At 30.2% G+C, this 26617-nt stretch overlaps 1 protein-coding gene and 1 pseudogene across 1 annotated transcript in view; both read left to right on the plus strand.

The window, feature by feature from the left end:
- The window catches only part of LOC140433870 (neuroligin-4, Y-linked-like), a 1297086-nt gene that overhangs the window by 870392 nt on the left and 400077 nt on the right, over positions 1-26617 (plus strand). The gene's annotated exons all lie outside the window — the stretch shown is intronic.
- On the plus strand, positions 10686-10785 carry LOC140435341 (U6 spliceosomal RNA; annotated as a pseudogene).

Genomic DNA, 26617 nt, shown 5'->3' on the forward strand with positions numbered 1-26617 from the left:
TAATCCAAAAAATAATAGAACAAAACATAATTCTTTCAGAATGGAGATCAAGCATTCTAATACTTCCCTTCAAAAAGGGAAACCAATCGGATCCAGAAAATTACAGAGAAATTAATTTATTAAACACAACACTAAAATTAAAAACCAAAGTGATAACAAATAAACTGAATAAAATTATAACACTAACAGAAGGACAACCAAGGACAACAATGTTTTAGGTCGGAAAGATCATGCATCGACGTTATATTTATAATGAGGCAAGTGCAATAGAAATCATAAGAATACAACAAATCGGCATATCTATGTTTCATGGACCTTAAGAAGGCACCGAGTCAAATTAAAGGACGTTATTCACTTATTTTACGCAAGAGAGATATCTCTAGCGATGATAAAAACGATCGAAAATATCTACCAAAACAACATAATAAGAGTAAAAGTAAAAGAAGAACTAACCGACCCTATTAAAGCTGACAATGGGATTAGACAGGGAGATTTCCTGAATCCTCTATTTTTTAACCTAATTATGTATAAAATAATAAAAAAATTAAGAACTAAAAAAGGATACCAAATGGGAGAAAAACAACTTAAAATAATCTGCTATGCAGACGACGCAATACTAGTCTCTCAAAGTGAAAACCATTTACAACGTATGCTGCACCCATTTTATATAAAGGCCCAGAAATTTAACATGTTAATTTCTCCAAAAAAGACAAAATGCATTATTACAACAGCAAATTTACTAAGATGTAAATTTGAGCTGGGAGGTGAGATAATAGAATAAGTGGTGGAGTTTAAATATCTAGGCATCACATTATCTAGCTACGGAAAGCTCGAAACAAGTGGAAGATCAAGTGAATAGAGCAAATAGAGCCGCAGGCTGCCTGAATGAAACAATATAAAGAAATAAAAATATCGGAAAAGAAATGAAAGATAGAATTTATAAAACAGTCATAAGACCAATAATGACATACGCGGCAGAAACACGACCTGACACAGAGAGGACAAAAAATATGTTAGAAACAGCAAAGATGAAAACACATAGAAAAATTAATGACAAGACACTATGGGACAGAGCTAGAAGTACAGATATACGACGTGATCCAAGGTGGAGAACATCAAAAACTGGGTAAGAAATAAAAGAGTAGGACGATCATATAAGCCGAATGACAACAAATAGAGTAGTAAAGACGGCAAGAGACGGTTCCCCAATAAGAAGACGATCAGTAGGATCACAAAAATGATAGAACAACAACTTACTGGTGGCAGATTGAAAAACAGACAGAGTCATGTCTACATAAAAAAAGGAAAGGAAATATTGATGGTTACAGTTTTTTCTAGGTAAAAAAGAGACCTGTTTTTTAGAGAGACACTTCGATCATTTGTTATGCGCCGCACAATTAACTATGATTTTTAAGCACAATTTAAGATCACTTGGCATTATTTTATTAAGTTGAACCAATAGTTGAAATTAATTGAAACAATATGAGATGGATCCTAGATTAATACCATGTGTTTATTTTCCTTTATAGCATTTTGAAGAACTTTGTTAATGTCTTTATGAATAGGGTTGCTTGAGTATTTTTCTCTGGTCCGTTTTGTTAATTAATTTTAAAACTTTACGGATTCCGCATAGTTCTGCATTGGAGATAGTCCAGTTGTTATGCAACTTAAATTTAGCAATATGAGTATTAGAGAAAATGGCTGCCCCCACTCCGTCCGCTGTTTTTGATGCATCTGTGTAGTCTGTCGGTAGTCGCCAAATCTATCCATAATATCTTGAAGTGGTTTATTAATATGGCTGGTAGCATTCATGTTTATTAAATTTTGATGAATCAGTGATAACTGGTGATTTATTTACAGTGCATGGAGAAGGAGGGTTTTCGGAAGGGTAGTATATTGTTGGGACTATTATACTACATTTATAAAGTAATCGGTTAATTCGTTCATAGAAAGGCGGATTGCATTGAGGGTTAGATGAGAAGTAGTGGCTGAAACGATTGTTATGAACTTTATGGTAGACTGTATTATCTGGAGAGGCTAGAACTTTACAAGCAAATGACAAACTTAAAAAAGCTCTTCTAAATTCTAGATGAGTTTGCCCTGACTTACTGCATATACTTAGTATGGGGCTCGTTCGAAAGGCACCCAAAGCGACTCGCATTTTTGTATTTTAAATCACATCTAGTTCTTTAAGAACAGATTTCTTGGCTGAGTTATATACAACTAAGCCGTAGTCAATTTTTAAAAGAACTTTTAACAGGTACCTTTTAGATTTTTAATGTGACTTTTCCAAATTATTGTATGCTTTTTCCAAGTATTGTCAAAAATAAGATCAAAAATTTTTATTAAATTAAAGAAATTGAAACGTCGCAGTTAGAGCAGGTACTTGTTTAAACATTTGCTAGTCTTTTTTTTTTATTTCTAACATACCATCATTACTTTCTCTGAGAGGGGTATGTAAAAGACTGTTGTCAGTCAGAAAATTTTATATTACAAGAAAATAAATGAAGTATAGTTAGTAAACAAAACTGAAAAAAAGACGACAAAATAAGTTACAAATAAGATACTTATATTATTTAACATAGTTCATGATTTTGTCTATCTAAAAGTGATGGAAACAAAAAAGATAGATAAAAAAATAAAAAAGTAAGAACTCCTAATCAAGGTGACGTATGCAGCTGACTGGATAAACAAAAAAAAACCGAAATTAAAAAAAAACACCTACAAAATATCTTGTTTCTAAAAGATATTCATTCTCAAGCTAGGAAACACGTATATATACATTACGTTAATATATACTCTGGAAAATCGCAAACGTTGCGAGTACGATGCATATCATAAATTTTAATCAATTTTTGTATGCAGAACAACGAAAAATATTCGTTGCACCTTTGGAATTTAAATTATAAAGGATGTTAAAAAGAGATAAAGCTTTATATTTATGTACATCTTACTCAAGAGCAACTGAAACTGTCATGTGTGGTTTCACATTATTTTATAAGAAAATATGAATAGATATTTTTGAGTCGGGTTTTAATCTTATGTATATCTAAAGAAAAATGCTAATACAATGCACACTGTTTAAAGTATATTCTGAGAATACGTTTCAGATACAGAAGTTGTCTTCTTTTTATTACTGTCAATACCCTACAATCTTTATTTACTCTCCGAAGTAGCTCGTCCGTGATATCTTTAAAATGTGACGGTAGCTCCACAATTTAAAGGTATTAGTATTTTTTTATACTATTTTATTTTTAGGTTTATGCCTGAATACCATGCATAGAGTGAAAAACACATAGTAGCGTAACTTACGGATGGATCCTTATCCATCCTATGGCTCTATATCAAAATTCCTGTCCTCCCTCAGCAAACCTCTTCATTCGTAGCAAATCCTTACAACCAACCAACTAACTATAAATCCCGATTTTAAAATAACTTTTTGTTTTTTTTTTTTAGTTAAAAACCGAATATGCAATTTCTATTTCCCTTTTTATTTTCTTGTTTTTATTATTGCTATCATTAATTAAAGTTTACAAATATTTAAACTGTAATATTTTTTAAAATACTGTTTCACGAACAATTAGATATCCTTCCGGACTTATTATCTTGTTTATACATAATCATAAATTTGATTTTCTGAAGATTTATTTATCTTCTTTTTTAAAATATTGGTTAATGCAAATCTTCAAAAGTCTCTACTAGTAGAACAGTGTCATGAGCATATCTAATATTGTTTATTAATACTCCGACAAATTTAAATTTCTTCCCTTGGTCTTTATTTCCATCTTAACCCTTGCTGTCTGATTGAAGTACTGATTTAAGATAATTCTTATATATTTACTGTATACATCCTTGTCTTTTTATGGTGTTATACTTTATCGAAAGACTTTAACACTAGACGCGCTGACATTTCTGCCAGTCCTATAAGCGCGAACGGGTCATTATTGAACCGTATGATCTAAGCCGAAAATGTAAAAGGAAACTTGAAACAAAATATCATATATTTATTTGATAATTAATAATAGTAATAAACAAAGTGAAAGTCTAATATAAAACATCACTAGATAGTGCTCTTACCTACATAATGAACATACAAAATATTGTGTAGAAGTGCATTTTTTACAGACTGTTTTTTACACTTGTGGCATTTTACAAAGGATTGTTTCTAGAGCACTCTGATTTGATTTCACAACGTGTTTGCTTTTTTTGAGGTTCATCAATTTCATCTGGGATGGCAGTTCGTCTGACAGCAGCTCTAATCCCTGCGTATTTTTCTGAGAGTTCTTCTCCTAGCTTTAGAATATAATTTCTGCGACTTGCGTGCCATTTGGTCCTCTACATCAACACCATATTTTGTCTTATAAAATTTAATAGTATCAGGTTTCTGTTTCTCAGTGGATGCAATTTGTACATCCGGGTGCATTGTACTAAGCATGACCACATTTTTGTTACTTTTGGTCTGATAAACGGTTAATGAGATATCACCTGTCTTTAGACATTGTACACAGTACATTGTACTGTATAAATTTTCTTTCGCGTACTTTACACAAGCCGGGATTTCACGTCGAGCTTTATTCATAGTATCAAGGAGACTAGTACTATTCGCTTTCAAAAATTCAGCCAGTGATAGTGGCGTGAAGAAATTGTCACACGTAACATTTCTTTCTTTTTTTAAATATGGTTGCATCAACTTTTTTACCACATAATCACCGAGGCGCTCGTTATTTTGTCTCGTTTCGTCTTTCCCTAAATACGGAAAGGCGTTGACAATGTAGTTTGTGTCTTTGTCCACAGCCATCCAGAATTTTTGACCATATCTATCGGATTTTGAGGCAATAAACTGGGTAGTGGAAATGTGAAATCTCTGGTGGTGGAAATACTAATTTCAGGGCTTTCTTATGTAGTTTTTGATTGTTTAAGTTGCCTGTTAGGCAACTGGTAGGTTTTACAGGAACTAACAGGAAATTTAACCAATATTTATCCTATGTTAATTCACTCCATAGTCATATTGAATTTATAATAGAAACAGAACAAAATCAATCCATAAATTTTTAAGATTTAAAAACAATCAGTCTTAAAAACGAACATGAGTTCTCCGTATTTCATAAACCTACCCGTACTGACACGACTATACACAATTCATCATCCCATCCTATGCAACATAAATTGGCGGCCTATCATTGCATGTTATATAGATTAATAAAAATTCCGATGTCAAAATAAAACTTTGAGATAGAATTAGATATCATTAAGCAAATAGCAGTAAACAATGTGTACAAACTACATTTTAAATCAAAAACTACATAAGAAAGCCTTGAAATTGGTATTTCCATCACCAGGGAAAAACCACATTACCTTCTGCTCGATTTCATGTACAGGCAAGATATAACAAAAATAGCCAAATACATAAAAGAAAAGAAACACCAGCTTTTAGAACAAACAACAACTTATGCAAATATATCAAAAATAACAGGAGACAAAATAAAAAGCACTCACACAGTGGTGTATACAAACTTAAATGTGGCGACTACCCAAAAACTTACATTGGTCAAACAGGTAGAACTTTTACCAAACGTATAGCAGAACCCAAAAAGGGCTCTCAATAATAGAAAAATAGATTTTAAATACGCTTTTTACCTTCTAGACCATAATCATTCTTTAAATGACGAAGTTTAAATTCTTTACATCCAAAAATGCAAAAAATAACCTTAATTAAGACATAATTTTGAATTTTAAATATGAATTCTGTTTTATTAGCAAAATAACGCTGTCTTATTTTGTTAATAAAACAAAGAGTACAAAAGAACTTTCCATATTTTCAATGACAAACAAGGAATTTTACACTTATATAAATTAAACACTATTTGTTTCGTTTAAATAATAATTAATAATTTAATTGAGACTACGACCTAAATAAAAGAAAATCGTTAATAAAAAAATAAATATTCCATAGAATATAGACACGGCAGAACAGGGATGTCCTGGACCAGATAGCCCAAACGGTAGAATGTCTTACTATCACGCAAAAGGCTTCGATCTATAGTGCCAGTGAAAACATTTAGACATTTTTAAAAAATATCTTAAGGCCCAGGGCCAAGTCAGCTGTAATAAAATGAGTACCTTGGTGGAAATCAGGGTTAGTAATAAGCGGCTGGCGTATGGCACTGGTCCATAGATAGTCACCCTCGCAGAAGTAGGTCTGGAATTAGTTACACTGGTGTTACACTTTTTTTACTACACTTCTCAATGGAATAGAGCAGTGCCACTATAAGTTGCAAAACAATTAACAATTTAACTGATAATATAATTCGATTTGTTAAAATAGGATTGTATCAAAATCGAATATATTATTCGTCTTTTAAGCTACCATATTTTTAGATCGACAGCCCTTTAGCAAAATTTTGAATAAATTCTTTTTATATATGATATCGATTGCGAAGCCGTTTATAAGGAATGAATATACGAGATATTGACAAGTACATTTGAATTGCGATGAAATCGCTTTTCTGCTTCAACGCATTGAAATATTTTTTATATAGAAAATCTGCACATTTGTAACTCCAAAAAATATTACAATGAAATTATTAATATTTACTATAGGTGCTTTTTTAACCTTCGTACTTTGGATTTTTCAAATTGTGATAACTTTTATTTAAAAAGGTAAACTTGAAGTTTTCTGACATCTCTACATTTATCCAATGGTTTATGCGAACTAAATGTAACAAAATTGTCTTTATTAGGTTCCCAGAAGGAGGCTTATTTTGTTTGTACCCCCATAAACAATGGCATAGGTACATTTGTACCTTATACATTTTTTTAAATAAATGTTATAAAAAAATAATATATTTTGCATTTAAATGATCTAATCAAAATTCAAAGATCAATGTTATGAAACACATACATGTTGTTTTAGACAAATAGTGTTCGTCACACACAGGTAGAAAACATACTACACAACTTTTTCCCGATTTACGCTGCTTTTTCCGTTCGTTTCGTCAAACATGGGAACTTTCAGTTACTGGAGTAAATCCACGAGTGCTGTAAGATACTTGAGGAGGAGCAATTACAGCAAATACTACGTTTTGACCAAGGAGCATTTCTATAGCAATACTAAGAAAATGACTCCTCATCACCCGGTCTTTACTTCGACATTGAACTAAAGGCAAACAAAGATCTTTAGCAATATCCTTTAAAAATTTCCTGCGTTGGTCCTTTCTTTTTTATAATGGATTATGCTCTTGATATATAATGTACAATGCTAAGCCAGTGACGCCAATCATATTATAAAAAAGGCCAAGGGCCAACCCTCCCTTTGGTTTTACTGTAATAATGAATTATTTCCAACTTCGCTACTTCACTATCTTCTACTTGTCCTGATATGCATGGACGAGAGAACACTACTGTTTTGTTTTTCTTTGGCACATGAGAGTATACAATAGCATCATAATTGAATGCAAAATTTGTGTAAAAACAGCTCTTTCCTTGCTTGCTTGCATAATGTTAGGTAAATATTTCTTATTTTTTCATATGCATGGACGAGAGAACACTACTGTTTTGTTTTTCTTTGGCACATAAGAGTATACAATAGCATCATAATTGAATGCAAAATTTGTGTAAAAACAGCTCTTTCCTTGCTTGCTTGCATAATGTTAGGTAAATATTTCTTATTTTTTCCAACTGTGCCCACTAACGTCAGGCGCCATGAATTGAAGACTTTAGCGAGTTTAAAACTGGTAAAAAGTAATATGTGCTAACATTCCACCCAGATCCCTTATAAGACGTGACCAGATCCAAAACTGTTGGTTCGCCATCGTTAACTTGACGAAAACCATTTACTGCTTTTCCAATATAAATGTGACCTTGTACGGGATAAGCGTTTGATTCATCACAATTCCAAAATACTTTGATCGCATATTTAGCGGGTTTGAAAAGTATATATTTCGTACTATTTGTACAGCCTCTAAACCGAAATAATTGTTCGTCGATGGTTATGCATTAAGATGGTTTGTAGTCTTGTTACAATTTTATTTCAGCATTGTCCAGACATCTCGTATGGATGCAGCCTTATTGGTTTTTTTGCATTCTTCTCGAGTATTTTCGTTGTCAAATCTTATAAAGCTTAGCATAGTCTTGAAACGAACACGAGGCATTTCTGTACGTATTAGTGGCAGAGAATCCATACTCCACATCTCACACAAGTTTTCTTTGTTGTTTCTATGTACATCAGCAACAATTAGGATACCAAAATATGCGTCGAGCTCACATTCAGTAAATGGTTATTTTTTTGTTTCTTAATGCATTTGGAAATATTTGTACCAATTCTTTGTTAAAAACCTCACAGACCTCACTTTTTTGCCTTTTCTGTTTGTTTCACGGAAAATTGTGTCACAAATTTCTGGGCTCATAATTGACTTAAATATTTGTTTAGGCGTAAATAAATTGCTATTAGCTGCATGCCCACTTTTTTGCCGAAGGATATTACGAGATTTTGTTTGAACACTACACAGTGGATCACTACTCAATTCTGTTTCATTCTTGGATATTAAAATGTTGCCTGAAGACTGAGATTCATTATCTTTGTGCTCTTCTGAGTCGTACTCGTTTGTCTGTTCTATAATAAATTCATTCTTCTATGTCGGAAGAACTCCTTAGCATCTCCACTGGTGGCACATAGCTTTCATCATAAGACGTAATAAATAAACACTTTATCTGAATCGGATTTTTCAACCAATTTTAGTAGTTCAGCGAACGTTAATCGAATAAAATAAGCTTTTTTATTATTTACTGTAAATTTGTTTGCAATAATATTATCAAGAAAGAATATAAATCTACTACGATCCTCTTTTATCGCCATTTCGGTAAACTAGATGTAGAATTACGCATGATAATTTTTAGGTAAGTATACACGTATTGTATTGACAAACACCAAACAACTAAATGTAAATGAAATCTATGTTTTAAATTATTACGATGCTACTTTTCTGAGAATTTGTTTACGACTACTATTTCCAAGTTAATTGTTGCAATATATTTACTATAGATAAGCCGTGTAACGTAAAAGCTGCTGTTAATTTTTGTTTTTAAGTCCTTTCAACATCAAATTAACTAATATTATTACATATTTATTTATTGCAATATTCAACAATTAATTTTTAACTAGTTACGCTACTAATAAATAATATTATCTTAAAAGTAACAAATATTTCCATTCAGATTAAGGAATTTTAAAGAAAAAATATAAACGGTACAATTGTACCTATGCCATACGTTAACGTTGCTAAATTATTCTGCTTGACAAGGGTTAAATTTCAATTATATACCAAAGCCAATGGAACCAAGAAAACATTACTTCAAACGGTCGGAAGCTATAGCTGAATAGAATTGGTGATGTACTCGCTTCGGCGGTACATATAATGAGTTTTCCAATAGGGACGTCCTGTTTTTGAAATGTCATAGCGGCCATCTTGAAAATGGTAGAACTATCACTTGTTGACGATTGTATTTAGCATACTCGAACAAACTACCCTGGTAAGATATACGCTTGAACAACGTTTGGAAATTATCCTAAAATTTTATGCTAATACTCATTCTTTTGTGAATACCTATCGTGCATTACGTGAAAGTTATGGACCAAATCATCGTCCTGATGTGCTTGTAATTCGTCAAGTCGTGTAAAAATTTGAACGTGAATTTACTCCGCACGATAAAAATCACGAACTAGATGCCTAACTTAGGACAATATTGCTGCTGTAAGAGCCAGTGTAGCGGAGAATGCAAATGTGTCCGTAAATCGTCGTTCTCAAGAGCTTGGACTGAATTCTGAGAAAAGATTTAGGCCTACACCCTTACAAGATTGTTCTGAATCAAGAACTGAAGCCACTTGACCATCATAAGCATCGTTTGTTTGCTGATTGGGCTCTAGACAAACTCGAAAATGATGGTGATTTTTTCAAAAAAAAAATCGTTTCCGATGAAGCTCATTTTTGGTTAAACGGCTTTGTGAATAATTAAAATTGTCGTTTTTGGAGTGAAAATAATTCACATGAGATTCTTGAGAAGCCTTTGCATTCAAAAAAAGTCACTGTCTGGTGCAGTTTATGGCATGGTGGCATCGTCGGACCTTATTTTTTTCGAACATGGTGTAACAGTCAACGGTGAAAGGTATGGAACGATGATAACGGATTTTTTGTGGCCTCAGTTGAATGAAATGGATTTGGATGGCATGTTTTTCCAACAGGATGGTGCCACATGTCACACTACTGCCCCAACCATTAATTTATTGAAGAAAAAGTTCCCGGAAACATTGATTTCTCTTGATGCCAGAGATCCCAGGAGAATTCAGCAACTTCGACCAGATGCTTGGCCTCCAAGAAGCTGCGATTTAACACCGATGGATTATTTTTTATGAAGCTATGTTAAGTCATTGGTCTATGTGAACAAACCACAATCTATTAAAGACTTAAAGAGGAACATCGAACACACCATTCGTGAGATTAATGCGGATATTTTGCATAAAGTGGCCGAAAATTGGGTTCATCGGATTCGCTCCTGCAAACGTAGTCAGGGTAGACATTTGAATGATGTGTTATTCGGAACATAATTGTTATCTATTATATTTTGCAATAAAATTTTTTTCTTAATTTACAGCAATTTTTTCCGTTTTCGTTTAAAAAAAACATCAGGACATTCTTATTGGGAGACCTCTTACTAAAATTGGAACGATAAAGATTAGCATGGCCTCTGCGCAAGGATGACACGCAAAATCGTGAAGCGTTTCACATTTTTGATCAATTTTGGACTGTGGAAGCTTTTTTATGGATCAGCGACAACATCTCATTTGATTAAATTGGATTGAATAAAAAGCCTTAATGTTAGTCCTAGGAGCCCTCAAATCTACTGTTATATCAGCGCTTTTGATAGAATGTAACGAGCCACATTTACATTTAAGACATCTATTTTTGGCAGAAAAATGTATTCCTTAATGCTAGTTTAATAATCAAAGCAGGTTGTTACAAAAAATATCTTTTCTTTTTGTTAAAAAATCTAACAAAAAATGGTGAACAAATAAAAACTCTCCAACTCGGGCTATTGCTTTTCCCAATCTATCTCATTATACATTCAATGGAAAAGAGATTCCATTATTTGGCTCTAATTGTGACATACTATATGAATATAAACCTATTTTGGTAATTGCTTCACATAGTTTAATTGCTCACGAAGATCTATTAGTACAGGATAAGCTGAAAGACTGTAACCATTCTTGTAAAATTTACACCGATGGCTCAAAATCGCCTTCTGGTGTTGGCTGTGCCATTTACATGTTGTCAAGGCGTAGGATTGGATGATTAACAGCACATTATATTTTACACGATATATAATTTTATCCGACTCACAGTCCGTCCTCCTCACATTAAAACACTTTTCTAAATACATATATACCAAGAGACTAATTGTAGATGAGCTTAAAAAGCTAATTACTCTAAGTGTTTTAAGAAGAACTTTTAGCCTTGTGTGGGTAAAAATCACACTAATATTCCAGGCAATGAAAAAGTAGATCTTTTGACTAAAGACGCTACAAGACGCTTTACTCTACTGTGATAGAACACAAAAAGTTTCCCAAATGGGATTTATTTACAAATAGAAAGCAACATGTTAGATTTAATTGGGAAATTGAGTGGCAATCTTTTAATAACAGTAGCAAAAATACATACGACAGTATATATCCAACTCTTTCATCCACTTCTCCAAATGAGAGAAACTCCAGCTCTCGAAAAATTTATACCATGTACGGTTAATGCCTTTTTGGACATGCTGCAGTAAACGCATAACTCTATAAAATAAAACTTTTACATATGGATATATTATGTGAATGTGATGGCAGTTTTGATGACCTTAACCACTGAATGTCGGTATAATTAGGAAGCCATAAAAAATTTATTTCAATCCTTCTCCCAACAAAAAATCATACTGCCGCATAACGTTGTTTCTCTTTTCTATTTAAGTAGTCGAAATCCAACTATTAGACTGATTTTATGGGAGTTTTTCAAACGGAACATACCAAACGGAAAATTTTTAGCCTTTTCCAAGCAGTGGTATGTGACTGCTATATAGTAGGACTTTAGTTGTAGTATTTCCCACTGTCTTTCCCGGTGGGTATGATACCTTTAACCAGTGCCTTTATTATTTGTTTAAAAAAAAGTCGCTGTGAAGGGCACTTAGCGTAAAGCGTGTGTCCTTGTTCAATCCTCTTTGTACAGTCACTAATAGTGTTTTCAATGGGAAGGTTAGGAAATTAAGTGAATTAACGAAATAGGAAACACATTGTCTGATATAAGTTTAAAAGAATTATAAAAGTTAATTGTGTTTATTTTATTGATATTACTGTGTAATATCAATAACAAAAAATATAATATATATATATATATATATATATATATATATATATATATATATATTGTGACAATTGGGGTTTATAGAAAATAATTTATAAGTTATATACTACATAATATTAAATATAAAAAAGTATTTGATTATTTTAAATAAATTATATACTAGAGAATTTAATAGAAATATATTTATGTGAGGGCATTTTTAATAAATTAGCATATAATAATTGTAAAAAGTTGTATTTTAGTAATTTTAATGTTGTAAATAGATTTAAGTGAGCCATGTGCTTAGGCAACCAACTATACAGTGGATTGACAGATAGAAATTAATCATAATACGAATATAAGTGGGGTTATAATAATAATGTTGGTTTGAGGTGTTTAATTTATATATATTTGATGATTTAAATGTTTATTCCGATCTGAAAAGCCTAAATGTCAACAAAATTATCAATGGAACATAAACGAATTCTCCAGAGTGCAGAGTGTGACCATTGTTACAGTCGAACATTCTGGAATAATGATTATGGCGGTGGATCGAACAGATATTTTTTTTCGAGAACATCTATATAGAAGTTAATAGAACGAATGGAACATGATCTCTTACTAGATGGTTCTGGAATATCAAAAAGGATATAAATACCCGTGATTTGGATTCAAGATGGCAGTTTTTGAAGTTTTTAGTCAGAAGTCAGGCCAGTTTATTATGAAAGTTAGTTAGTGAAGTCAATTGTTCACAGTTTTAGTAAGTCAGTCAAGCAGTTTTATAAGAAATATGAAAGTTAGTTGGAGATAGTCCAATTGTTTAATATAGTGAGTTAAAAGAAGATTAAAAATTATGCATATACTTAATGCACATTTATAATTATACACAAATAATTATTGAAGATAAAAAAAGGTATATTGAAAGAAATTAAATTATATTATGGTTGGAGATTAGTATAAATCAACTTATAATAATTGGATATTGGTATATTGAAAAGAAGAATAAATATAAATGCTGTTTGCTGGTTTGGTTGGTGGTGTATAAATGCTGGTGAAGAAAACTATATCTTAAATTGGTAGAAGCTGATAATTGAAAAAAGTAATTTCACAAAAAACAAGGATAACTGAAGTACGAAGACATTCAGTGGTGATTAGAATCTATATAGTGGAAAACAGTTCATTTAGGCATTCAGTGAAAGAAAGGTACAAAATTTTGTTAATATAATTTAGTTAGTGTCATAACAATTTCAATTTTGAAGATAGTTTGTTTAAATTTTAGATTGTCTATAGAATTTAATTAGTTTTATAAGAATATCAATTTAAAGATAGTTTATTTTAAATTTACATTGGCAAAGTTAGATATATATGTGTGTTTCATAATAGTTATAATAAAGATAATTAAAAAAGTACTTACAAGCTAATTCTTTGAGAACCGCGATAAAAACCCTATATATTATATTATTAAAAATACTCATTGCTCATCATTCAAACAAAAAATACATCATAACAATTTGGCACCCAACGCGGTGGCTCTCTATTTAAAAGAATTAGTTTGGGAAGATAAGTGCTCTCATATAATTAAATTAATCATCAGTAGAAAGGAAAAATTATAGATTTTATTTTTAATTATATTTGAACAAGTAAAGTCTCAAAATGTCTCAAGGAAAGAAAGGTACAAGAACCAAAAAGAATGAAGAAGATGTGGAAGTAGAAACACAACCTATACAAGAGGAGAGTTTAGTTCAAGTTCCACAAGATACTGCAGAAATGAATCCAGAAAGAGAGGAAAATGTCAATATGGCAGCTTTGATGTCATTAATGATGCAGATGAACAAGACAATGGAAGAGAATACGAAAAAAATAGAACAAAAAATGGAACAGAATTCACAAGAAATCAAAGAAGACATAAAAAAATTGGAAGAGAATTCAAAAGAAGTCAAAGAAGACATGAAAAAAATGGAACAGAAATTGGAAGAGAATTATAGAAAATTAGAAAAGAAAATAGAAGATAATAATAATAAAATTGTAAAACAAATGGATAAAAAACTTGAAGCTGCAGAGAAAAAAGTAGCAAATGAAATAAAAAGTATAAGGAATGATTACAAGAAAAGGATAGACAATGAGAGAACAGAAGTAAAGAGGATTATTCAAGATAATAAGATAGATATAGAACAGAAAATAGAGTTACAGAAATGTAACTTAGAAGTAAAAATTAACGAAGACAGGAGAAACACAGAAGAAAAATTAGACGATATACAACAAAATATCCAAATAAATTGTAATCAAATAAGAAATGTGGAACAGAGAATAGATGATATTTCACAAATGAGAGACATAGGGAGACCTTACTTAAATTTAACAAATGAGACTGGGATTAAATTCTCTGGTAATATAAAAAATTTGCATCCTAGAGTATACATAAATAGTTTAAAACATAAATTAAGATTTGTGAATAATATTAATGATATTAAAGATTATACTAGAATGACATTAAATGACAATGCAGCAACTTGGTTTGCTAGTATTGAGAATGATTTAGATAATTTTCAAACATTTGAAAATAAATTTTTAAATTATTATTGGGGTGAACTAGAGCAAGCCAAGTTTAGAGAAATTCTATATTTTGGAAAGTTTAATCACAATTTAAAATCAAATATGGTAGATTATGCATTAAAACTGATAACAGTTGCAAAATATTTAGAACCACCACTTAGAGAGGATGAAACAGTCTTAAATGTATCTAGACATTTTGATGCTGATGTTGTGCAAACCGTAACTGTACAAAATATTCAAACAATAGATAGTTTTATTAATTTTATTCAAAGAATACAAAGAGGCAATATGACAAGTAATAATAACAACAGAAAAAACAACAATAACTTTCAATATAATAAAAATGATAATCAACAATATAGACAATCATATAACAATAATACTAGGTATGGTGAGAGTTTACAAAATTTTAATAATACTAACAGTAATCCAAATAGACAGAACTTTAATAATAATACTAGTTATAATAGACAAAATTTTAATAATAATACTAATTATAATAGACAACATTTTAATAACAGTACTAATAATAATAGACAAGATTTTAACAATAGAAGAAATACAGAGCGACCTAACTATAACAGACAGGTAAATTGTGTTCAAAGGAATAGAAGCTGCGAAGACAGGGAACGAAATAGTACAAGGCAAGAAAATGTGAGTAGAAGTCATAGTAGGGAAAGACATAGGACATCAGATCCAAGTGGTCAGATACAATCTGACAATTCTAATAATCAAAATTTTGTGCAGTAAACTTTCTGAATTACAAGTTAGGCCATTGCTATTATGAAAAACCTTCTGAATTTATTTCTTTAGATGAAGAGAAAATTATTGAATCTATTAATTTAATTTATATAAATGCTTTGGCCAAAAATAAAATGATTAAAATTATGATAGATACTGGTTCAGAAAGTATTTTAGTCTCGGAGAATTTTATTTTTAATACATTAAAACTATCAGATATAATAAAGATTCCAAAAATTAAAATTATTGGTGCAAATAATAAGAAGTTGGGTGAAATTGATAAACTAGCCAATTTTAAAATTAATATTCTTAATAAAGAAATTAATATGCAAGGATTTATTGTCAAGGATTTATGTGTTGATATATTAATGGGAAATGATGAATTGGAAAAGAAGAAAGTAAAGATAGATTTTGAAGAAAAAATGGTAACTTTGGAAGGGCAAATAATTAAATTTATGCAGAAAGATGAGGTGGAAGAAGGAATAAGAGTTGATAGGATATTATTAAAAGAAAATAATGATGTTTATGAAGAAGAAATGTATTTTGATGATAGGGAAATGTCCCAAAAGAATGTAAAGAATAATTATTGTAGTGAATATTTAAGGAATGGAAATTTTAAGCAGATGGATGCCTACGAGGCGGAGTGCGTAAAATTGGAAGCAAGGAATAATGAGTACATAATGAAGAATAATTTTATTTGTAAAGAAGAAGATATAATGAAAGTTTTAAATTGCCCTGAAGAATATAAATCAATAGTCATTTCCATATTGCAGCAACACAAGGGACTTGTCAATAAAGAAAATAGAATTGCACAAAATTATATCCATAGTATAAAAGTTAAAGAAGAAAAAGATTTTAAAACAAAATCATACCCAATACCATATAAATACAGAGAAGAAGTAAACAAAACAATTAATAATATGTTAGAAGATGGGATCATTGAGAAGGCACACGTTTTATTAACCCCATAGTAGTAGTACGAAAAAGATCAGGTAAAATCAGGTTATGTTTGGATGCAAGGAATATTAACAAGATTACTGAAAAGCAATTTGAAGCACCAATGAGTATAGATGGAATACTAGGAAGAATTACAGGAATGTCATTTTTCACTAAAATCGATTTACAGCATAGTTTTTGGTTAATACCACTAGAAAGAAAAAGTAGACAGTATACAGGATTTCAGATAGATGGAGTAGTATATCAATTCAAAGTAGTACCATTTGGACTTCAATCATCTTGCAGTGCTCTATGTAGATGTCTTCATGATATTTTGGATCAATATGAACAATTTGTAATTCACTACATTGATGATATATTAATTTTTTCTAAAACGGCTGAAGATCATGAGAAACACCTAAAAACTATAATAAATAGATTAGATAAAGTTGGACTAAAAATAAATCAAGAAAAATGTACATTTTTTCAAAAAGAAGTCATATATCTAGGTTATAAACTTAACACTAAGGGAATCGAAATGGATCCAGAACGGACACAAGTCATTCAGGAATATAAAACACCACACAATTTAAGAACTTTAAGAGGATTTATTGGAATAATAAATTATTATAAAAGGATGATACCAGATCTAAGTATAAAAGAAATTCCATTACTTGAACTACTGAGAAAAGGTGTAAAATGGAGATGGGATCAGAGAAGAGAACTAGCATTCCAAGAAATTAAAAACATTTTTCTGTCAAATTTGAAAATATACTATCCTGACTACACACAGCCATTCATATTAAGAACAGATGCATCAATAGAGAGATTATCAGGGGTATTATTACAAATACATGATGGGGTCGAATACCCAATACAATTCATTTCAAGAATTACAAAGCCACATGAAAAGGGTTACTCAGTTTCAGAATTAGAACTAGCAAGTATAATACACTGTGTCACAAAATTAAGATTTTATTTGTTGGGTAATGAATTTACAATAGAAACAGATCACCAAGCTTTAACGTCTATATTAAATAACAAATATGGAAACAGTAGAATACATCGGTGGAGTCTAATACTTAGTGAATACTGCTTTGAAATCAAATACATTTCTGGAAAATCCAATATAGTGGCAGATGCTTTATCAAGGTTAGAAAATACACCACAAAAAGGGCAGCGAACAATAAAAATTGGATTAAATCAATTAGTAGAAAGTACTGGATTATATTCTAAAGAAGAAATTATAAGAGATCAGATCAATTTGAGTGAAAAACAAAAAGTCCTTAGGAAAGATGGAGTATATTATAAAATAATAAATGGCATAGAAGTATATGCAATAACTAGAACTTTAGCAAAGAAAATATTGAAAAATTTACATAACAATTATATGCATATTGGTTCAAGAAAGCTATGGATGCTATTTAGGGACAATTATTTTGCAAAGAATGACATAAGTATAGCAAAAGAAATTACTACCCAATGCCCAATATGTCAACTAAACAAAGAAAAGAATTTCAAAAACCAGAACACATATAAATCTAATGTTGTATATGAAAAACTAAATACAGTTTCCATGGATTTTATTTCAAATTTAGTTCTCAGTCCAACAGGAAAAAAGCATATACTAGTGATAGTTGATTTATATACAAAATTTATTAAACTATATCCCTGTTCTAGAACAAATGTTAAAACATTAAAATTATATATTAATCAATTTTTCGAAGAAATAGGACCATTTAGAAATTGCATAATAGATAATGCTACATATTTTAACAACCAAAAATTTCGGACATTTTGTGAGAAAAAGGGAATCAACATTCATTTTACAAGTATCAGACATCCTCAGGCAAATCCTGCAGAAAGATATATTAAAGAAGTTATAAAATATTTAAGGATACTGTGCCAAAATCAACACGAAACTTGGCAGCAACATATACCACAAGTAGAGTATTTTTTAAATAATACACATAATTTGAATACAGAAGAAGTACCAGAATATTTAATGTTTGGCCATATAGGAAACAGAAAGTGGATTAGTGAATATAATCAGGATATGTTAGAACAAGTAATGCAGAAAGTGAATAACCGAATTAGGAGGAAAGCTGAAAAATATATCAGAAGACAAAATCGAAATATAAAAAAACCAATCACATTTCAAAAAGGAGACCTAGTGTTAATTCGTTCACTTAGAAAAAGTAATGTTAAAGAAAATCGTTGTAAGAAATTACAACCAATGTTTGAAGGTCCATATAGAATTGAAAATCAGAATGGACTAAATAGTTATGTGTTAATAGATGCAGAGAACAGACTAAGAGGCGTGTTTCATATCAATGACATTTTTCAATATTATGAAGAGATTGAATAATGATTTCTATACCTTTAACACAATTATAATAACACTAATAACTTACTGATATATCCATTTTATTCAATAGACTTGATTTGTTAAATGGTAGATGGTAGATTTCATTATTTTGAATCAATTTGACATCATACTTGTTGAATTTTGTATATATGGAAATTAATTTGTACCCTAAAAATCATAATTTGGGGTTAGATACAGAATTGATTGTGTAAATGTCTTTATAAAAAGTGTAAAACTTACCAATTCATATGGATGAAAGCCTGTTGAATGGAAATAATTCCTAGATTTTGTCTATAAATAAACATAACACAATATAGATTATATTTTTAATTAAGGTTATATTTTATTCTCTGATATATACATAGCATTCATTGCTCCATTTGACATGACAGTTTGACCATAGAATAGCCGAACTGTGCAGCGTTCAGCGTTGTTCTCTGCTTTGACATAGACAGCGAACAGGGATGTATTTAACACATTTTAAATAAAAAAAGATTTTGATTTATTAAATTTAATAAGGTATGAGAAAATTAATGTTTAAAAAAATAATAAGTCAATTATTTATTTTAAATATTAATTTTGGGGTATTGTGACAATTGGGGTTTATAGAAAATAATTTATAAGTTATATACTACATAATATTAAATATAAAAAAGTATTTGATTATTTTAAATAAATTATATACTAGAGAATTTAATAAAAATATATTTATGTGAGGGCATTTTTAATAAATTAGCATATAATAATTGTAAAAAGTTGTATTTTAGTAATTTTAATGTTGTAAATAGATTTAAGTGAGCCATGTGCTTAGGCAACCAACTATACAGTGGATTGACAGATAGAAATTAATCATAATACGAATATAAGTGGGGTTATAATAATAATGTTGGTTTGAGGTGTTTAATTTATATATATTTGATGATTTAAATGTTTATTCTGATCTGAAAAGCCTAAATGTCAACAAAATTATCAATGGAACATAAACGAATTCTCCAGAGTGCAGAGTGTGACCATTGTTACAGTCGAACATTCTGGAATAATGATTATGGCGGTGGATCGAACAGATATTTTTTTCGAGAACATCTATATAGAAGTTAATAGAACGAATGGAACATGATCTCTTACCAGATGGTTCTGGAATATCAAAAAGGATATAAATACCCGTGATTTGGATTCAAGATGGCAGTTTTTGAAGTTTTTAGTCAGAAGTCAGGCCAGTTTATTATGAAAGTTAGTTAGTAAAGTCAATTGTTCACAGTTTTAGTAAGTCAGTCAAGCAATTTTATAAGAAATATGAAAGTTAGTTGGAGATAGTCCAATTGTTTAATATAGTGAGTTAAAAGAAGATTAAAAATTATGCATATACTTAATGCACATTTATAATTATACACAAATAATTATTGAAGATAAAAAAAGGTATATTGGAAGAAATTAAATTATATTATGGTTGGAGATTAGTATAAATCAACTTATAATAATTGGATATTGGTATATTGAAAAGAAGAATAAATATAAATGCTGTTTGCTGGTTTGGTTGGTGGTGTATAAATGCTGGTGAAGAAAACTATATCTTAAATTGGTAGAAGCTGATAATTGGAAAAAGTAATTTCACAAAAAACAAGGATAACTGAAGTACGAAGACATTCAGTGGTGATTAGAATCTATATAGTGGAAAACAGTTCATTTAGGCATTCAGTGAAAGAAAGGTACAAAATTTTGTTAATATAATTTAGTTAGTGTCATAACAATTTCAATTTTGAAGATAGTTTGTTTAAATTTTAGATTGTCTATAGAATTTAATTAGTTTTATAAGAATATCAATTTAAAGATAGTTTATTTTAAATTTACATTGGCAAAGTTAGATATATATGTGTGTTTCATAATAGTTATAATAAAGATAATTAAAAAAGTACTTACAAGCTAATTCTTTGAGAACCGCGATAAAAACCCTATATATTATATTATTAAAAATACTCATTGCTCATCATTCAAACAAAAAATACATCATAACAATATATATATATATATATATATATATATATATATATATATATATATATATATATATTGACTGTGATTTATTAATGTAACATTTACTTTTAATTCCTGCTTTAACCAATAATAGAACTTGTGAACTATTTGAATGTCAAGTGACCCTATAACTAATTTACTTGCATAAACCTGTATTAGAGGTAAATATATATACACTAACCGTACTTAGGGTTTAGTTTAGTAAGGAAATTATCTGGTGTTTACTTTAAGCGACCGTCACAGAGGCAGTGTACATTTTACCATAGAGTAAACGTGTATTGCGCAAACATTTGCTGTAACTTACCCTTTTTTTTAAATTAATTTAATATCAACAGAAATTTAATTAGACTATTAATTCTTAATGATTATCTATTCTTGCAATCGAGATGATTACATCTTTTTAGTCAATTATCTCTGAAATTAACCAAGTACGAAGTATTACTGTTTAGAAATATGATGTCGAAGATCAGCAAAAGCTGACAACATTTATTGTGGAATAATAAAACACATAAAATCAAGAGCACGTAAGTGGCTACTCTCATTTTACAACCAGCTAATGATTAAGCAGAAGGTGCCAAATTCTATTAAATAAACTGTTGTAAGTAACTGTTGGCTACAGAAAAATAGAGTAATTTTTTCCAGTTTCTCCAAGAGACTTCAGAAAAGAATTTCATAAATTACGTCCCAGTAGGAGATTATTAAGGATTTTGAACAAACTATAACATTTTTAAATTTGTAGCGATTAATGAAATTATAGAATAATTTTGTGGTAAGTATGGATTAAAAATTTTAGCAATGGTTGATACTTGGAAGGTTACTTTGAAACTCAGCCTGATGAATCTTTTTACATAGACAAAAGCATTTTTGTTGTCGTAAAACGGTTAACCCAACCGATTACTAGGAATACTTAACCAATTATAATTCCAATTACTATATTAAGAACAAAATGTTACTTGCGATAATTGGTTTACGTTAATAATTTTGTTACGTTAAAACTATAATTTAACCTCGCTAGGAACAGTACGAAAAAATAAACGTAAAATCCCTAAAATTTTCTGAGCAAAAATAAATGAACGAAAAACAAATAAAAACATTATATTTGGCCGTACTAAAGATATTACATAATTGTCATATAATCCCAAGGCAAATAAAATAGCGTCAATGCTCTCAGCGATGCATTATGCAGATGAGATCGATGAAAACACAGGCGATAAGTGCTAACCTGCTACGATAATATTAATGGGAGGAGTGGACGTAGTGGATGAATTGAAGCGAAATTATTCAGTTTCTTGAAAGATATGCAGGTGGTCTCTTACATTATTCTTTTTTATACTAAATATTGTAGATACAAATACTCAAATAGCATTTCAGTCAAATAATAATGATTACATGGAACATCGGAAATTTTTAAAAATTCTGAGAGAAGAACTAAAAAATGGGCGTCGTAGGCAAGAAATTGTTATTCTTTGGCTGAATATAAAGCGCCGTATTACAAAATTTTACAAAAGCTTAGTGAAGGAGCTACAGGAGAAACGAAATATTTTGCATAAGTTTTGAAATTAAATAAATATTAAAGCACTTTTCACGAGTTCAAATAGTAAATAACAACCCGGTCATTTCAAACTTGAGCAGGCAACCACATATCTTTTCTTTACGCGTATTCAGGGACAATAAGTTTGTAAGAAATGTAATAAGAATTACTGTCCATAACAATATATAAAAATATACATATTAAATATTTTCAAAACTGAGATTAAAAAAAAATATTTTACTGCATAAAAATGACTTAACATTTTCTTTTGTAACGTTCTACAGTTATAAAAATTAGTCATTTATGTAATATATAACTTGTCTGTCTACAATTATTTTAAATTTGACTTACATGCTCTGCTAGTGCAGAATTTTTGATAAAATGGACACAATAATTATAAATTGAATACTTGTACTGCTAAAAAGTAAAAGACTTTCAGATACTGAGTTATGCAAGTACTAAGCTTTCTGGGATTTTCAGTATGCAATTTCAAATTTACAGATTCATGGTCGGGCACAATATGAATGCAAAGTATCGGGCACAAACTAATGCAATACTAAAATATCTGTGTTAAAATAAAGTTACATATTGTAGCACACAAACGTCATGCCAACATGTTGGGTGACAAATTAGTGTAGCACTACAAATATTGGAGATGTTTGAGGGACACAAAATGAATGAGTCGCGTTGAGAATTTTCGGATCGCTATCATTGGCATGACCGATGCCATTGTAAATATTGATAATTTTACTATATTTCGTAGAGATAGAATTACTCGTCATGGGGGAGGAGTATGCATCTATTTAGCAAATGAAATTACCAATAGTTTTTCCATCAGTAATAAAACAATAGACGTACCTGGTATAGAAATTATCCACTTACTTATTACTAATAACTCCTTTATATTTAATATAGTTTGCATATACCGACCTCCGGATACAGTGCTTACTCAGGACAATATGCTTATTAACAAACTTGAGGAATTATCATCCCTTGAAAATCCTATTGTTGGAGATTTCAATTTTCCAGACATAAGCTGGCCCATTATTTCCAAAACTGATACTATCAAATCTCAAAATTTGTTTAAAAACTTTGTCATGAACTCAAATTTATTACAACTGATAACTGAACCTACAAGGTTTAGAGCCAATAATAATCCTTAAATTTTAGACTTATTTTTCACAAATGACGATCAACTAATTTCTACACTTGAAGTGTCCTCTCCTTTGGGTTTTCTGACCACTCGCTATTTAATGTAAATTCAGTTTTATCCCAGTTAAACTGGCAAGCTATTTTTCTTAATTACTCTAATCCATCGTCAGTGGATATTTTCTTTTCTTTATACTGCTATTACAACAATTTCGGATCATACAACCAAACGGCAGCTATACAGAAATCGACTAAAACCTTGGATTAACCTCTCAGCTACCCATTTAATTCGACATAAGCGAAAGCTTTGGCGAATATATAAACTTACTGGTTTCCTTGATGATTTTCTCGCCCACCGTAATTGTTCTAACCGAGTCAAACAATCTTTGCTAAAGTTAAGAATAGAATTTGAAGAATCTATCATTGCAAGTGGTAATAGTAAAAAAGTTTATCGGTAAATCTTTATCTTCTAAAGTTTTCATACCGTTACTTCAACAAGCTGACGGGTCTTTAAGTTCTTCGAATAACGAATCTTCGGAATGTTTATCGTTATTCTTTTCTCAGGTTTTTATAAATGAAAACTCTTGACAATATATCTTTCACACCGGATGAAATTAAACATCATTTAAGGGAACTACGAAATAATTCATTACCTGGATTAGACGGACTCACCTCTTTTTTCCTCAAACAATGTGCAGAATCTGTAGCCATCCCTATATCTCTTATAATGAATGCTTCTTTTAATCAAGGTTCTCTCCCCTTGTCCTGGAAATTGGCTTCGGTTACTCCTATATTTAAGAAAGGAAATAAACTTGATTGCAATAATTATCGTCCAATCAGCCTGGTTCCTATTGTCGGCAAGTTCATGGAATCGATTATTTCAAAAGCTATGTCTGAGTTTCTTCTTCAAGAAAATGTCATCCCCCACCAACTGCATAGCTTTATCAAAGGTCTTTATCAATGTAGTCTACTTAGACTTTTCCAAAGCTTTTAACCGTGTTCCAAAACGTCGATTACTAGCTAAATTGGATCACTATGGTATCCGCGGAAAGTTGAAAATTTGGATTGAATATTTTTTATCCGACAGATACTTCAGGGTTCGTGTTGGGGAAGACCACTCACTAGATAATCCAGTCAAGAGTGGAGTCCCACAAGGATGAGTACTTGGACCGCTACTATTTTGTGTCTACACTAGTGATCTTCCGCTCATCTTATCCAGTAAGGTTTCCATTTACGCTGATGACACGAAATTATATGTGAATCCAACTAATAACCAACATGTTCAACAAGATCTTGACGCAATATTCAAATGGTCCTCAGAATGGTTACTTCCACTTAACATTGAAAAATGCGTTGTTTTACATATCGGCAAAAAACCCATCACTGCCGTACTCTATTAATGGACATCCCTTAAACTCGGTAACCTCCCACAATGATCTCAGAGTGATAATTAATAGTGACTTAAATTGGTCTGATCACATAGTGTCGGTGTGTAAACGTGCAAACTCGAAACTGTTTTTGATCCGTAAATGTTTTGCACGTATATCTCTAACTTCTGTTAGTAAACTTTACTAAATATACGTTAGACCTATTCTTGAGTTTGCCGGACCAGTGTGGAATCCAGATCTTATTCGCGATAAGATCCTACTTGAAAATGTTCAGCGTAAAGCCACAAGACTGGCATACGGCAAGACCTAACTATGAAGATGGATTATCCATGGCTCATCTTACGACGTTCGAGCAGCGACGTCTTCGAGGTGATCTAATTATGTCCTTCCGTATTTTAAAACATAATTTTGGGAACCTAAACACCATATTCACTTTGAATTAAGACGAAAGATTAAGAGGCCATCTATACAAATTAAAGAGGGAACAAACTACTGCAAGGTCCAGCGTGAACTTCTTGCCAAATAGAATCTTTAATATCTGGAACAATTTGGACACCATATCGGTAACTAGTGTTAACATCTTTAAAAATAAACTTGATAGCGCTTTATTTTATCTATAGAATTGTGTTTTTTTTTCTCGCCCAGCAATATTTATTTATTTCTTTATTTATTTATTGTCTCACAATTCAATTTTTGTATGATATACTTAATTGTTTATGTTTATTTTACTTTATAATTATTGGTATTAGTTTTATAAGAATATTTTTTATTTTTGTTTTTTTTTTGCTTTTTGGGTATAATAGGAGCTCGCTCCTCTGCCCTTATTTGTAATATAATAATAATAATAATATAATAATTATTTTTGGTATAAAATTATATATTATATTATATTATATTATATTATATTATATTATATTATATTATATTATATTATATTATATTATATTATATTATATTATATTATATTATATTATATTATATTATATTATATTATATTATATTATATTATATTATATTATATTATATTATATTATATTATATTATATTATATTATATTATATTATATTATATTATATTATATTATATTATATTATATTATATTATATTATATTATACACTCTCGTTAATAACAGTCTTATACAGTATTCAGTTCTGCCTCTATTTTGGATAACCGTGACTATAATAGTATCACCATAACGTCGTGATAACGTCATCTATTTGTATTTTAAATAGGCACCTATATTTTTTTGTTAAAACTAAATAGATAATGGAATTCCAAAAAATCATAAAATATGTATCACTATTGCCCTAAAGTTAGTAGTTTTTAATAAACAAATTGTTAAAATTAAAAAAGTTAATTGGACTGTTTTAAGAAACTTTGTTTAAATTTTATAGGCAAAAGCAAAGCATTAGTAGCTTTAATCAAGAACAGTGTAAATAAGATACTCAAACTGAGATATGAGTCTCTTTCTTTCTCTTTCTCTGAGAAAGAGAAAGATGGATTGTGGACTGTTGATAATAACATGAAAGAACTTCACCAATCTACAAT

The sequence above is a fragment of the Diabrotica undecimpunctata genome, chromosome 2 (assembly GCF_040954645.1).
Source record: "Diabrotica undecimpunctata isolate CICGRU chromosome 2, icDiaUnde3, whole genome shotgun sequence".
NCBI classification, from domain to species: Eukaryota; Metazoa; Arthropoda; class Insecta; order Coleoptera; family Chrysomelidae; genus Diabrotica; species Diabrotica undecimpunctata.